The 15,109-nt window shown below is 38.9% G+C and overlaps 1 pseudogene; it reads left to right on the forward strand.

Moving 5' to 3' along the window:
* The first annotated feature begins 614 nt into the window (after window positions 1-614).
* LOC145798077 (G-type lectin S-receptor-like serine/threonine-protein kinase SD2-5 pseudogene) lies at window positions 615-1,428 on the forward strand (annotated as a pseudogene).
* Window positions 1,429-15,109: the final 13,681 nt, after the last annotated feature.

A 15,109-nucleotide genomic window follows, 5' to 3' on the forward strand; every position in this document is an offset into this window, starting at 1 on the left:
TGTCAACAGTATCCCATGTCGTGTGGCAATTACGATATCTGTTCTTCAAATGGATAGTGTAGTTGTCTTGAGGAAGCCATTGGCAGCAACACTTTCAGACAAATAAATTATAAGCAACCCAACCTTGGATGTTCCGCTGTTACACCCATTTCTTGCAACCATTCTCAATATCACACCTTTTTGGAGCTTACGAATACTAGTTACTTTTACTTTAGCAACAAATACTTGGATGAGAAATTAGCATTAGAGGATTGCAAGATGAGTTACTTGAAATCTCTTCATGCAAACTAGCTTTCTTTGTACATATTTTGGAAAATGATTCAAAGGAAGGTTGCTTATTATTCTCTAAAGTCTTTTCTCTTATAAGTAACGAGGGAAAAATGCATGAGACCGTTGCTGTATTTCTTAAAGTGCAGAAATCTCCGACTACATAGAATCTTATTCCTTTAGCAATAAATTCTCTTCAAAGCAAATCTAGACAAGTCAAGATCATACTGGGTTCCAGTATCGGAGCTTTTTTTGTTGTATTTATTGTGGTTGCTTCTTGTATTTTCGTTTTAAAAAAACAAGAGTTCGAGGATTTTGATGAGTTCTTTGTCAATCAAGTACCAAGAATGCCTACCAGATTTTCTTATGAAGAATTGAGAGCCATAACAAGCAATTTCAATGATAAGCTTGGAGAAGGAGGATTTGAGTTAGTGTTTCAAGGGACATTAAGCGATGGCACCAAAGTAGCGGTGGAGCATCTCAATGGTTTTGGTCAGGTTAGCTCAAGTTAAAACAATAGGCAGCATTCACCACGTCAATTTGGTAAGATTAATTGAATTTTGTGTTGAAAAATCATATCGGCTTCTAGTTTATGAGTACATGTCTAATGGATCCTTGGATACATGGATCTTCAAAAGGCACCAGGAGCTCACTCTTAGGTGGCAATCCAAAAGGAAGATCGTCATGGATATAGCCAAGAGACTAACCTATCTCCGTGAGGAATGTAGGCAAAAGATATTTCACTTGGAAATCAAACCCCAAAACATCCTCTTAGATGAAGACTTCAATGTGAAAATTTCTGATTTTGGATTGTCAAAACTAATTGATAAGGACCAAAGCCAAGTTATAACAATAATGAGGGGAACACCAGGATATTTGGCTCCCGAATGGTTGAGCTCAATTATCACCGAGAAAGTAGATTTTTATAGCTTTGGTGTCGTGGTCTTGGAAATGTTGTGTGGGCGCAAAAATTTGGATAGGTCTCAGCCTGAGGAAGATATGCATCTGCTAGATCTTTTTAAGAGGAAAGCAAAAGAGGAACAACTTCTGGATATCGTTGATAAATACAATGATAACATGCAAACACATAGAACAAAAGTTGTTGAGATGATGAGAGTTATTGTGTGGTGTCTACAAAGTGATTTTTCCACGAGGTTGTAGCAAGCCCGCGAGGGGGGCCTTCGCTACTACAGTTCGGACTCGCGATTTTTGTTGTCGCGGTTCTTAATCTAAACCAAAGAGTCCAAATCTGGCAAATCGTTTTGAGAAACAGATTTTTGAAAAAGTAGTGCCAAACATGGACTGCTTTGCCAGATACAGAGTCGCCACCTAAATATTTTAAAAAAATGGGGAAATTTAGGAAACCCTGATTCGGTGCCAAAGGCCACGTGTCCGTCATCACCAAAGTTGCCTCGGCTCGGGAACTTGGGTACGATCGGGGAAGGTCAGCTATGAGCACCCCCTCTCGCCCGGTCCGAAGACCGGCCTCTACTAACCGTGATATTCTGTTTTGAAAATGTTTATGTGTTCTTATTCCATTTATTAGCCTAGAATTACTATGTTATGCGCACAGCAAACAAGTATAGACTAGATTGCCTAACTTGGGAATAAACATTGCATATCCGTTTGCTTTGGAAATACTTTAGATTTTGCTACTCGTAAGTAGGCTAAAACACGGATTCCAATGAGTTTTTCCAACTCAAACAATCCAACCTCCACCCACAGGCATTCAAACAGTTTAACACATAAGCATTTAGCCGCATGGCAAGCATACTGTCATGTTAACATTCACACACATGCGAGATGCTAAAGCATAAATACTTACATCGTACTCCGTGCCAAAACAGTAAACTAGTTAGCAAAATGTGCGTGTCCTAGTTCATGTTAAATTGCCTAATGCAACACATACAAGATGCAATTTAGATAGGCTCGGTTAACCTAAGCATGGCATATGTAATGCGATCAATTATCACATATTCGATTTGTAAATTGAAGTACAAATGCAGTTAGCGTGATGTACCGAGCCTAATGCATGCAGTACAAATGCATGAATGCACGCATGCATAGCATAAGGTATGCTAAATTAAACATGCCTTAATCTACCATCGTAAGCAGGTAAATAAAAGGGAAGGAAGACGTGAGGTTGGAAGACATACACATACTCACACACACTTATTACAGATTTGCCCTCACTCGGAGGGCCCAAATAAATATTACAGTAACAAATAATAAACAAATAAAATTATTACAGAATTTCTAATTAATTAAAAGAAATGATGCAAAAGAAAGAAGAGGGTGGCCACAGCCTCTGCCTCGGGGTGCGCGGATGATGCATGCTCGGAACTCGGCTCGCCCGAAAAACCCGTACCGTACCCCTGCCACTTCTGTTTGTACTGCCTTATCTCTCTGAAAATTGCCAAAGTCCTGGAGCAGGTTCCTTACACACTGCAAAGCACCACCGGCCAGACAGAATTCCTACCGGCACTCCAGAATTTCCATCGGCTGTTGAATTGATAATCGGCACTTAAAATATTGCCGGCCGGCACTGAATTCTGCCGGTCGGCAGAGACTTCCTGCAGAGACAGTTTTGACAGCAGACAGAGAATAGACAGTGCATGGCATGGGGTTTTCAGGCACATGTAAGCATGGTCATACTTCCTATCATGTTTTGAACTCAAGGAAGTATGTCCCTCGATCCTCGAACCATCAATGGTGCATGGTGGCTCAAAGAATCAAATTTGCCATTTGATATAAAGATGCATGCAACAAACAAAATGAAAATCGAAGCCTTATCAAGTTGGAGTCAAAGGCCCCGGTGACCGGGAATCGAGGCACATTACATCACTAGAAGTATGAATGTTCCTTGATTCCTACACTTGGTTTGACACCCCAAACCAAGTAAATGCAATGCATGTTATGCAAACATGGCTCAAAATGCAACATGATACCAAGATGCAAGGCACAACAAGCACTATGCAACCAACATGACAAATGTGTAATGCCAAGCATACAAGGTGCAAATGTGATGCAAACATGGACCAATTTGGGAATGGGATTAACATGCTACGAGGCTTAATGAAGCAACCATTCAACAAACATGGAACAAGCATGCAATGGGGCCTTAAGCCATAAAGGGACAGACCTTGATCCGCCCCAAAACAGTGGCCAAAAGATGTCTAAAAGGTGGACCAATACTCATGCTAACAAGCAAACTAATGGTCCCAAGGTTAAGGCACAAAAAGGAGACATTTTACCCCCACCAACATGACCTCTCATGGCATGATTAAAACAAGTAAAAACAGAATTTTACAGACCAAGATAGGACTCCAAACCCTCCTAATATGGCAGCTAAGGTGACTCCCAAGAGGCATATGCACCAAGGCTCATTCCTAGGCATAAGAGGGTACACCCTCAAGGCATAAAAGAGGTCATGCATGCACACATACAAACATGATTCTTGGACTAAAATGTGGTCCTAAATGATGTTAAATCATGAGGGTGATCACAACCATGCATGCTAGAGGTCAACATGCTCAAAGCTTTCAAGCCAAAATACATAGCACCCATAACAAACATGTCAAGCATGACCAAATGGATAACCAACAGACTTTAAGCATGGAAAAACAATACTAAAAGCTTCATGGAACTAAGCCAACACACACAAGAATCATGGCCTAATCATGAGATGCACTTCTAAGCAAAATGGAGCAATACAAAGCAAGTACTATAAGCATACAAGGAGGCACAAATCCGGCCAAAAACAGAGGTTACATATGACCTAAAACACCTAAAAAACTTCTGAAATGAGGCCAAGAATGATCAAGCACACATGCTACCTTTTTAAGCCAAAAGGCAAGGAAACAAAACAATGAAGGGAGAGGGGTGTCCCTCCCCTATGCAAGACTTCAAACCACCTTTTTTAACACTGAAAATCAACTGGTTTTTAGTGGTGAAAGGACCAAAACACTGAAGTGAACAAAGCCTTACCAAAGAGGCACCAAAATGGACCAAACAAGGCCTAGAAGGGTGAGTTTGCACTCAAACCACAAAACGACCTTAACGAAAGTTCTAAAGCATAAAAAAACAAGCCCTTTTTATGTTATACACAAAAGCTAAAACAGCAAGCAAGATAGGTAAAAAAACTATTGCAAGTTTGGGGAATATAAAGCAAGATGCTCACCCTTGAAGAACCCTTGAAGAACAAATGGTCTAGCCCTCTTCTTTTGATCAAAACCAGTCCAAAAACTCAAGAATCAACCCTCCAAGTCCCTCAATCTCGGAGTAAGGTGTAATAGTGTGTGTAATGGTGCAAAAGTAAGGTAAAATCCACCTTTAGGCCAAGAAAACACACACAAAAGGAGGGAGAGAGGGAGATATAGAGATAGAGTGTATCTATATCTCTAAGCTCTGGTTTTTGCTTCTAAGTTTCTAACCTAGATCAAAGAGGTAGTCCCTTCCTCTTATAAGACTCCCTCTTGCAAAGCTTATACAACAAGCTTGCTTAGAGGGAGATCCCTCCATACACGTGTATGGAGGGAGGCAGAGTTGGTGCCAGCTATCACAGCTGGCACAAAATATCTCCATAAAGTGGATAAACAGTGGTCGGCTGCCCAAAAAAGTTGTTTCGACAAAAAAGAGTGCCGACCGGAAATAAAATATGCCGACCGGCAACAATTAGTGCCGGTGGAAGAAAAAGACCAGCCGGTGGCCTCTAGCCACTGCCGGTGGTGTGTGGGGATGCCTTACAAGGCCTTCCCTCCCCCTCCAAGGCAAAACACAAGTGTTCGGTGTGAAACCAGACACTAAACGGTCAAGTTCGGAGATCCTGAGGTAGGGCGCGCGAGCCGAGACTTCCGGGAACTCCAAACGAACACAAACATGGATAATCACCGAGTGTTCCAAGCGGTGATGTCCAAGTCTTGAGGACGGTCAAAAATGGGGTGTCTACAGAGGCCTTCCATGTTGGTGGTGGTTAAGGTCTTGGAGGGTTCTATGGATGTTCAAAACAATTTGGATTATAACTTCACAACTCCTGTGGCGCCAAGACCAATTGCAGTCGTTGGTCACCAAGGGGATGCCATTGGTGCTGCTACGCTATTATTTGCTTCAGCTTTATCAGGACCAAGGTAAATAAAGTAGACTCCAACGAGCAAATTACAACTAATTGTTTTAAAGTTTTTGTATTCCATTTCTTATGTAGTGAACTATAATCAAAGATTTTTATTTGTGTGAAGCACAATCCATGATACTAGGATTAATGGTGTTTTAGGTAGAGTTGATAAAATTTCAACTCTCTCAATAATATTTGCCCTTTTTATTTCTTCAAGTTCTTCTATCATCATTTCCATAGTACATACAAAACCACATGAATATAGTGAGCAAGATTAGATTTCCCATGGTTTTAATTCAAACATTTTCAAGTTCTATAGTGAAGGTGAAGTAGATAGATATTTTGTGAGAGCGTGAGAGTTTCTCATGATTCAAGTAAAACAAGAGAATATCAAATTAGTGGGTTATGGTTCAAACTTTATTCTCCAAATGATGTGTCAAAGAATAGTAAATTAAGTTTGAAGAATGGCCAAAGCCAGCTTATATTTTGGACAAATTTGGAGCCATTTTATGACTAATTAATTTGGTTAAAGAGTTATGCTCTTGAATTGCTCAGAAAGAAAACATTTTGTACATTAGTTAGTTTGCAGAATGTGCAATTTTTTTTTCTCACTTTAAGCTTGACTTGGAAAACAAAAAGAGTGTGACATGATGAACAAAAAATTCTACTGCCATGTTTTTCCCCCTCTGCTTTCTCGAAATCTACTGATTTGTAACATGAAATGGATAAACTGAAATCTGATTTGCAATATTTTTCTTGTATCATTTTTTTACATCGATTCTGCGCATTAGATCAATGCCCAAACTGTTATGCATTCATTGGCTAAACTGTGCACTACACCGATCAAGCTTATTTGAATGAAGGCGAAAAATATAATTGGGGCCCTTTACAATTTCCCTAACCTTTACAATCAAAATAATTTTGATAAAAACGTCTTTTACTAATTTATTTTTTGACTTGACCAGATAATGGAAGAGGTGTAATGTAAATGTCCTCCAATAAGAGAGGTTGTTTTCTCTCTTTATGATTTGACTGATAGTCTAAGATAACTCATGAAGTGTTATTCTTGTTTGATAATTTAAGATATAATCATTTTTATTTATTTACTGAGATATATTTTGCTACTTTTTTTTTTGTGTGTGAGAATTATTTTGAGTAGAAGTTCTTTTATGTATATATATATATATATTAGTAGGGCCCTCCTAAATAAAGCGCCTACCCCTTAAGCCACCACTAGTTCGCAGTAGATATGGTACGATAGCAGGGCAAGTTTGGACCACAGTTACTCGAAAGTAGCTAATAGCAATACAAGTAAGCTATTTTAAACAGATAAATAAATGATAAGCATCATAATCTTGAATGCTCTGAAATTATTCCTTTGTTCTGCAAAGCTTCAAAACATCACAAGCTCATAGAGCTAAAGAATGTTACCTACCTCATTGTTGAGGCTGACATGTCAAATGCTATTAATGGATAGACATGAAGTAGTTTCAAGCAAGCTTGTTTAAGTAGTTGCTACTGTAGAGCTGCTCTGTTTTGTTCAAGTGATGTTTCCAATAAAAATTCAAGTGGAAAATGCTCTATATATACTAACAGAGATCATCTCAATGAAGATCAATATAAAGACCAATCAATAATCAATTTGTAATCAAACTGGTATCTAGACTTGGAGCGTTTTTCCGGTCTATTTATTATAATTTTCGTCTTTGTTTTCCTTTGGGTAAATTACAAATACAACCCTTAAGATTTACTTAAAATACGAATTGTCCCCTGTGGTTTGGAAAATTACAAATACCTCCTTATGAGAATTTTTTATTTAACAGAATTAATTAAAAAGGTGAAATTTCTAATTGTTAATTGAAATAAAATTTAGATCACTTGAGATTTCTAATTGTTAATTAATAAAATTTATTAATTAAAAAATAAAAATTATCTGAATTATTAATTGAAATAAAATTTTAACATTATTAAAAACTGTTAATTAACTTGCTGATTTATTAATAAAAGGACCTATTTGTTATAAAATTAGAAACCTTAGGGGGCATAATGTAATTTCTAAAATCACAGAGATAATTTGTAATTTAAGTAAATCTCAAGGGGTGTATTTGTAATTTATCCTTTTTCGTTCCAACACTACAAAAAAATTGACATTTTGCGACGGCAAAATGCCGTCGCAAATACTCAAAATGCCGTCTTAAAAGCTTTTTTGCAACGGCAGATGACTTTTAGCAACGGCAAGTGAGAGGTCGCAACAAAGGGCGTTGCTAAAAGGTTTTAGTGACGGCATGACGCCGTCGCCATTTTTTTGCGACGGCAAAGTTGCCTTTTTGCGACGGAATTCTGCCGTCACCATTAATATGAAAAAATCTAAGATTTTTTTGAGATGACACTCTGTTGCCGTCACTAATGGTGTTATTTGCGACGGCAAAAATGCCGCCGCTAAAGTATTTTTATTGCAATAAGATACCTACCGTCGCTAACAAATATTTGAGACAGCACGCCATGCTGTCACTAAAAAGATTATTTGCAACGGCAAAGAATACCGTGACAAAAGGTTTTTGTCTCATCTGCCAACATCATTTGCGACGGCAATGTGGTGCCATCTCAAAAAAAAAAAAAAAAAAAAAAAAAAAAAAAAAAAAAAAAAAAAAACTGCAATAAAATTATTAAAAATATGAAAATTACCTGTATTAAATAAAAAATAATTTAAAAAGAAACCAATAATTACATAATAATATAAAAATTTCAGTATAAAAATAACAATTCATCCATAATAAAAATATTCTTGCATTCATTACAACACATTAGCAAAATTATCCCACTACATAATATTGCATAACACATATACAATGTTTAAATACATAATGTTGTTCACAATTCAAAATAACGTAAATCAAAACCAAAAGTTTCTCTCATGATTCTTCCGTGGGTAACAAAATCATAAATTAATCTCAATCTTCACACGCCTGCATTCCACAAGAAGCAAACTGCTACTTGAAAAATATCTGAAAACAAAAAATAAAAATAATTAATCACAATATAATTATATGTTAATATTTTAATTACAAAAAAACATAAAAAATCAACTACTATATAATTACAAAGATAATTAAGTAAATAACTTTGGCTAGACAAAAATCCAACTCTAACTCCCAAACCGAGAACCCGATTGGAGTCCCGTCTTCTCCCACAAGTCTCTCGTGCCTAGGCAATCGTATGTGCCAAGTTCTGCGCTAAACCGACGCCATTTGCAGATTTTGGGGCGTCAATACCTCCAATTCAAATTTCTTAATGAACAAGTTTGCCTACACCGAAATTCGACTCTAACTCCCGAACCAAGAACCCGGTTGGAGTCCCGTTTTCTCCCACAAGTCTCTCGTGCCTAGGCGGTTTAAACGAGAGAGAGACAGAGAGAGAGAGCAAGAGAGATAAAGAGAAGAGAGACAAAGAGAGATAGACAGAAGAGAAATGAGAGATGGGCGAGAGACACAGAGAGAAAGAGAGAGATAGACAGACAGACAGACAGAGAAGAGTGATGAGTGTGAGAGAGAAAGAGAAGAGAGACAAAAATAGAGACACAGAGAGACAGACAGATAGAGAAGAGTGATGAGTGAGAGAGAGAAAGAGAAAGAGAAGAGAGAGAGAGACACATAGAGATAGAGAGAGACAGACAGACAGATAGACAGAGAAGAGTGATGAGTGAGAGAAAAAAAGAGAAGAGAGACAGAGACAAAAAGATAGGAAGATGAAAAAATTGGTGAAAAGAGAAATGTTCAAAAGAGTAAAACAACGTTGTTTTTTTTTTTTTTTTTTGTGACAGAAAAATACCGTTGCATTTATTTAAACCATTTTGTGACTATATATATATGAAGCCGTCTCAAAGCCACAATATATATATATATATATATTTTTTTTTTTTTTTTGCAACGATACCTATTACAGTTGCAAAAAACTCTTCTTTTTTTTTTTTTTTGCAACTACAGCTGGTGTCATCGCAAAAACTCTTGAAAATCCTAAGTGATTCGTGATTAGATCAAGATTAAAATATTCCAAATCCCAGAAATCCAAAACACACAATCTAAATCAACAAGCACTTACGAAAGTGATTTAGATTGTTTGTTTTTCAGAATAATTAATAAATCGACACAAACGATTTTTACGTGGAAAAAACCACAATTGGACACCTCCAACTGTGATTAAAAAACCACGGGCGAAACGCCACTAATCAATCCACTACTGAAGTAAAAAGATTACAAAGAGATCATACAAATTACCCAACTCAGTCAATTTGTCTTCGAATCTTCTGTAACTCTTTTTCCACGACTTCGTCTCGGAACTGATCAATCCTGAAGTTGATTCCACAACCTCACTTACGTATAGAATCAAACGCCTTTTGAAACTATATGCTTGAATCTTCGGAATCCACCGAAGAGAACTCTCTCTTGAAGATAAAGTAACCAACTCCTTGATGTATGTATTTTAGATCATGAGTGAAGACTCTTCTCAAAACATCAAGGAAAAACTCACAAAACAACCCAGAATAAACCTATGAACAAAACCCTAGGACTCTTGAATAAGATCTAGGAAAAAGTAAAACTGAAACAGACCCAACCAGCGAATTTATAAAATCTGGGATCGCGTGGTCCGCTCGAGCGTGGGTCTTCCCGCTCGAGCGGAGACTTCAACTTTGGTGATTTCATACAGGCTCCACGCTCGAGCGGCAGTTTCCACGCTCGAGCGTCGAATCACATCATCCAGTACTTTGTCAGGCGACTGCAGAGATGCTGAGAGCTACCAATCCCCGCTCGAGCGTCACTTTCCCCGCTCGAGCGGGGAGACCAGATTTTGAAAAACAGGAAAACTGAAAACCTGTAACAACCTTGGTTTTGATCCATGGATTTTGACAACAAAGGGTCCTAACAATCTCCTCCTTTGTCAAATCCCGGACAAAACCATTCTAAAACAGTTATCCTAATAAACATCACAAAAGAACTCAAACAATATCCCAAACTAGTCTAAAAAACAATGTTCCAACATAAATAAAAAACAACACCACCAACAACGATCCAACAGTCACAACCAAAGCTCAAATCCATGCTTGTGAACAACAATCCTGAAAGAAAACAACTACGCACAAGCCAACCAAAAATATGTGGAACTGGATTAGATGAATGAAATAAGAAATAACCAAGGACAAGTAAAAAGAAAATCATCCAAACAAGGTAACCAAAACAAAGTAACCAAAAGTAAAATTATCCAAAACATCACCAAAACACCAAAGACACTCCCCCTTGTTGTCCAGGATGGAACAAAAGAAAGAGAAACAAAACAAAGTAGCGAAGAGCAAAGATCACGATGCCGGAGGGGGAGACTGCATCTGAAGCAAGGTCAAGATCTGAGCCAACTGGGATGAAGACTGTGCCACAGAATCCTCAATCCGCTGGGAAGAAGCCTCCAAGGCACCGAAACGAGCATCAGTAGTGGTCTCAAGATCTGTGAGTCGTGCCTCAAATATATCCATCCGCGCCTCAAGATGGTCAAAACGGGAACCAACAGAGCGCTCGAGGGACTGAAGCTGACCACGAACGGTACGAACTGGAGGGTGCTGCTCCCCCTCACCAAGATCTCCACCAGCAGCAGTATCATACTCGACCTCCTCTGCCATGGCCGCAGCAGTACTGGGACCTGCACCAGATCGACCTGAACCAGAAGGAACCCCCCTAATGTGAGACTGACTCTGGGAGACAGTCTTTTTGGTAAACGGACGGGAAGGAGAAGCGAATTCGTCCTCATCAAAAGCAGGGACCTTCAACTTGGCTAAAAGTCGGTTAATGAGACAGCCATAGGGTAAGCCAAGATTGCTGCGCTTAAAAGGAGCAAACATCTTTTGAATGATAAGAGTGGCAAGATCGATGGGACGGTTGTGGGCTATACACTGAAGAACAAAGCCTTGATCCTGGTTAATCTTAGAGCAGTGAGTGGTAATTATGATATTGGCACACACAATTAAGTTGAGTAACCTAAATTGTGGAAGAAGTTCATGCTGTTTGATCAAGGAACCGGATGGCCAAGAGCGAGGACAACCACAAAGAAACTGAGCAACCTCATCAAAATCACACGTAGGGCGCACTGGAAAAGGGTAAAAAATAGGAAATCTCTCACGAATCCCTAAAAGCTCGCAGATAAGGGCAGTGGTAACAGTGATTTCCTTTGACCGAACCCAGGTCTGAAAAGAGGTTCCAATGTCATTAAGACCTTCCATATTGCAATAAAATTCCCGAACCCAAGTAAGATTTTGTGACCCAGAGAACAAAAGTACATGATCCCCACCCAAAGAATCAAAGAAAGAGCGGATAGAAATTGACTCAAAGGTGGAGGTTTGAACATTACGTTCAAGATGGATGGAGCGGGAGGAGTAGGACTCGCGGTATAACTTGGATTTTTCAGCTGACAGGAAGCGGTCAGTGTTATAGGTAGGGCGAGTGGCTGTAGACTTACGTCTTTTGAAGGTGGACATGACTAAACAGGACAAACAAACCCCAACCCAATACAACCAAAAACTAACAAGGACAAGAGAAACAACAGAAACATTAGTAACACAATGATATAGCAACATGAGGTAATAAAAGAAATCTAGAATGCAAAAATGTATGCAGCATGGTGAGGACTTATGCAAAAAAAAAATAAAAAAAATCAAGTAACACATGATAATACAGGTAGACTAAAATCCCCAATTTCAAAACCAATCAAAAACTAGCAAAAAGCCCAAAAGACTAACCCTAGATGCATGATATGGACAGTACAGCATTATTCACTAATCAAAAGCAACAATGAAGGACCGTTAGCAAGATGAACAAACGCATAATAGACCCATCAAAGTAACAGAGACGAATATCAAAGTAACAGAAATGAATATCAAAGTAACAGAGATCCGACACAAGCAAGGGAGAAGAGACAAACCTGAGATGGGAAAACACACGAAAACACCAAGGAAGCACCACGGAAGAGCAGAGGACGGGAAGCGCAAGAAAAAAAACCTAGGAGAGAGAGAGCACTGGAAAAAAAATGAACTGAAAGGACGAAGGAGGGAAATATATACAAAACCAGTCCGCTCGAGCGTCATATTTAACGCTCGAGCGTGAGACAAAACACGCAGAGACCAGCTCGAGCGGGAACACAAACGCTCGAGCCCCAAATCACCCCTCTCAGAACTGTAAAGCAGAGAGCAAACTACTGCAAGGCTCAAAACGACGCTCGAGCGTAACAAGTGCCGCTCGAGCGGAAATTTTTTTTTTTTTTTTTTAAATAAAAACAAAATACTCAATAACAAGCGGTGAGACCCGAAACACAAGTAGATGAGCACATTCAGCCAGAAATGAAATACTAAGATGAGATAATCCGCAATTCTTGAATTCTGGAAACTTGCAGTTGTAAAAAAAATGACACTAAACACCATGAGCAAAACAGATAAAATATAATCAATGATCATAAACTACAAGAGAATGAACAACTCAAAATCCAACATGAGAGCTCACAAAATAATGTGTGTGTGTGCAATCCATGAGAGGTCACTGAGCTAGAGTTAATCCTAGTGGTGATCGGATGGCTGGACCTCCATCAAGAGTAACTCAACAATACAGAGAAAAGTCAAACCACTAGGAATCATGGGGTATGTGTTGAGTAAATGCGGAGGCTCCCCCTCAATCAATGAGTCCCATTTGTTATTTTATTTTATTTTATTTTATTATTTTTTTTATTTTTCTTATGGGCACTCACCGGTGGCTTTCACTCTCAAGAGTATGGAAACCAAACCAGAGAAGAATGAAATCATAAAGGATGGCCTGGTTGGTGCCTCTGAGGTAGCCTTTTCCTAATGCCCGGACTTCAAGGAACTGAGGGAGAAACCGTAGAAGTGAAAAACAGATGGTAGATGGTTAAGAGACTCAACATCACCCATGATATGCTAGTATCGGTCAATTCCACTGTAAAAGTACAAGAAACACTGTTAGTGGTCTATAGAGAACTTTGATCACATGTGCGGAAACCCCTGCAACAATTAATCTCAAGGATGTGTACAGAATGAGGTCATGAGGTTAATGAGCATGGGCATTCAAAATGAGCTATGACCAATGATCAATGAGATCTTGTAAGCAGCATGAGCAGCGTATATAAAAAGTTGGTTGCAAGTACAACAGATATCAATGACAATGAGATTATAACATCCAAGCATACATAAGGCAAAAACACTTTCACCTACTCAAGTAACAAGTAACACTCTAGTGATCGAGCATGACACCCAAGGTCTTTCTAAGGAACTCAAACCGACGAAGATCAAGGGGTTTTGTAAAGATATCAGCTTTTTGATGCTCAGTGGGTATATGCTCAAGAACAACAAGGCCCTCTTCCACTAACTCTCGAATAAAATGATGACGAATGTCAATGTGTTTGGTGCAAGAGTGTTGGACGGGATTTTTTGAAATGTTTATGGCACTTGTGTTATCACAGAAAAGAGTAAGAGTGTTATGTTCTATCCCATAGTCATGAAGCATTTGCTTCATCCACAACATTTGTGCACAACAACTCCCTGCAGCAATGTACTCAGCCTCAGTAGTCGAAAGAGAAATGGCATTTTGCTTTTTACTATGCCAAGAAACCAGATTGTTCCCAAGGTAAAAACACCCCCCGGATGTACTTTTCCTATCATCAGCACACCCTGCGCAGTCGGCATCAGAAAAACCAGTAATCTCAGCTGTAATATCAGTAGAAAACCAAACCCCATACCCCAAAGTCCCATTAACATATTTAATGATGCGTTTGACAGCAAGTAGATGAGACTCTTTAGGACTAGCTTGGTAACGGGCACAAACACCTACACTGAAAGCAATATCAGGACGACTGGCTGTGAGGTACAAAAGACTCCCTATCATACTCCTATAAAGGGTAGGATCAACATCAATACCAGAGGAATCTTTGGAAAGGTGAAGACTGGTGCTCATGGGAGTGCGTGCATGTTTGGCAGACTCAAGACCAAACTTAGACACCAGATTTTTTGCATACTTAGACTGAGACACAAAAATACCTGAAGGAGACTGTTTAATTTGAAGACCCAAAAAATAAGACAACTCTCCCATCATGCTCATCTCAAATTCATATGTCATGCAATCCGAAAAATATTTCACAAGATGTTCAGCAGTGGATCCAAACACAATATCATCAACATAAATCTGAGCAACAAGAATATGAGACTTAGTATGTTTCACAAATAAAGTCTTATCTACACTACCCCTTTGAAAATCATTATCAAGAAGAAAGGTAGTAAGCCTATCATACCAAGCTCGAGGGGCTTGTTTCAATCCATACAAAGCCTTGTCTAACTTGTAGACATGATTAGGACATTTAGGGTCCTTAAACCCTTTTGGTTGCTCAACATAAGCCTCTTCTCTCAAGTACCCATTCAGAAAGGCACTTTTCACATCCATTTGAAACAATTTAAAGCCAAGAAAACATGCAACACCAAGCAAAATACGAATAGATTCGAGACGTGCAACTGGGGCAAACGTCTCATCATAGTCAACACCCTCTACTTGTGTGTAGCCTTGAGCAACCAACCTTGCTTTATTCCTAACAACTGTACCATTCTCATCAGATTTATTTTTAAAGATCCACTTGGTACCTATCACATTCATGTCTTTAGGTCTGGGAACTAGAGTCCAAACTTTGTTACGTTCAAAT

The sequence above is a fragment of the Camellia sinensis genome, chromosome 8 (assembly GCF_055761805.1).
Source record: "Camellia sinensis isolate YWXY chromosome 8, ASM5576180v1, whole genome shotgun sequence".
NCBI classification, from domain to species: domain Eukaryota; kingdom Viridiplantae; phylum Streptophyta; class Magnoliopsida; order Ericales; family Theaceae; genus Camellia; species Camellia sinensis.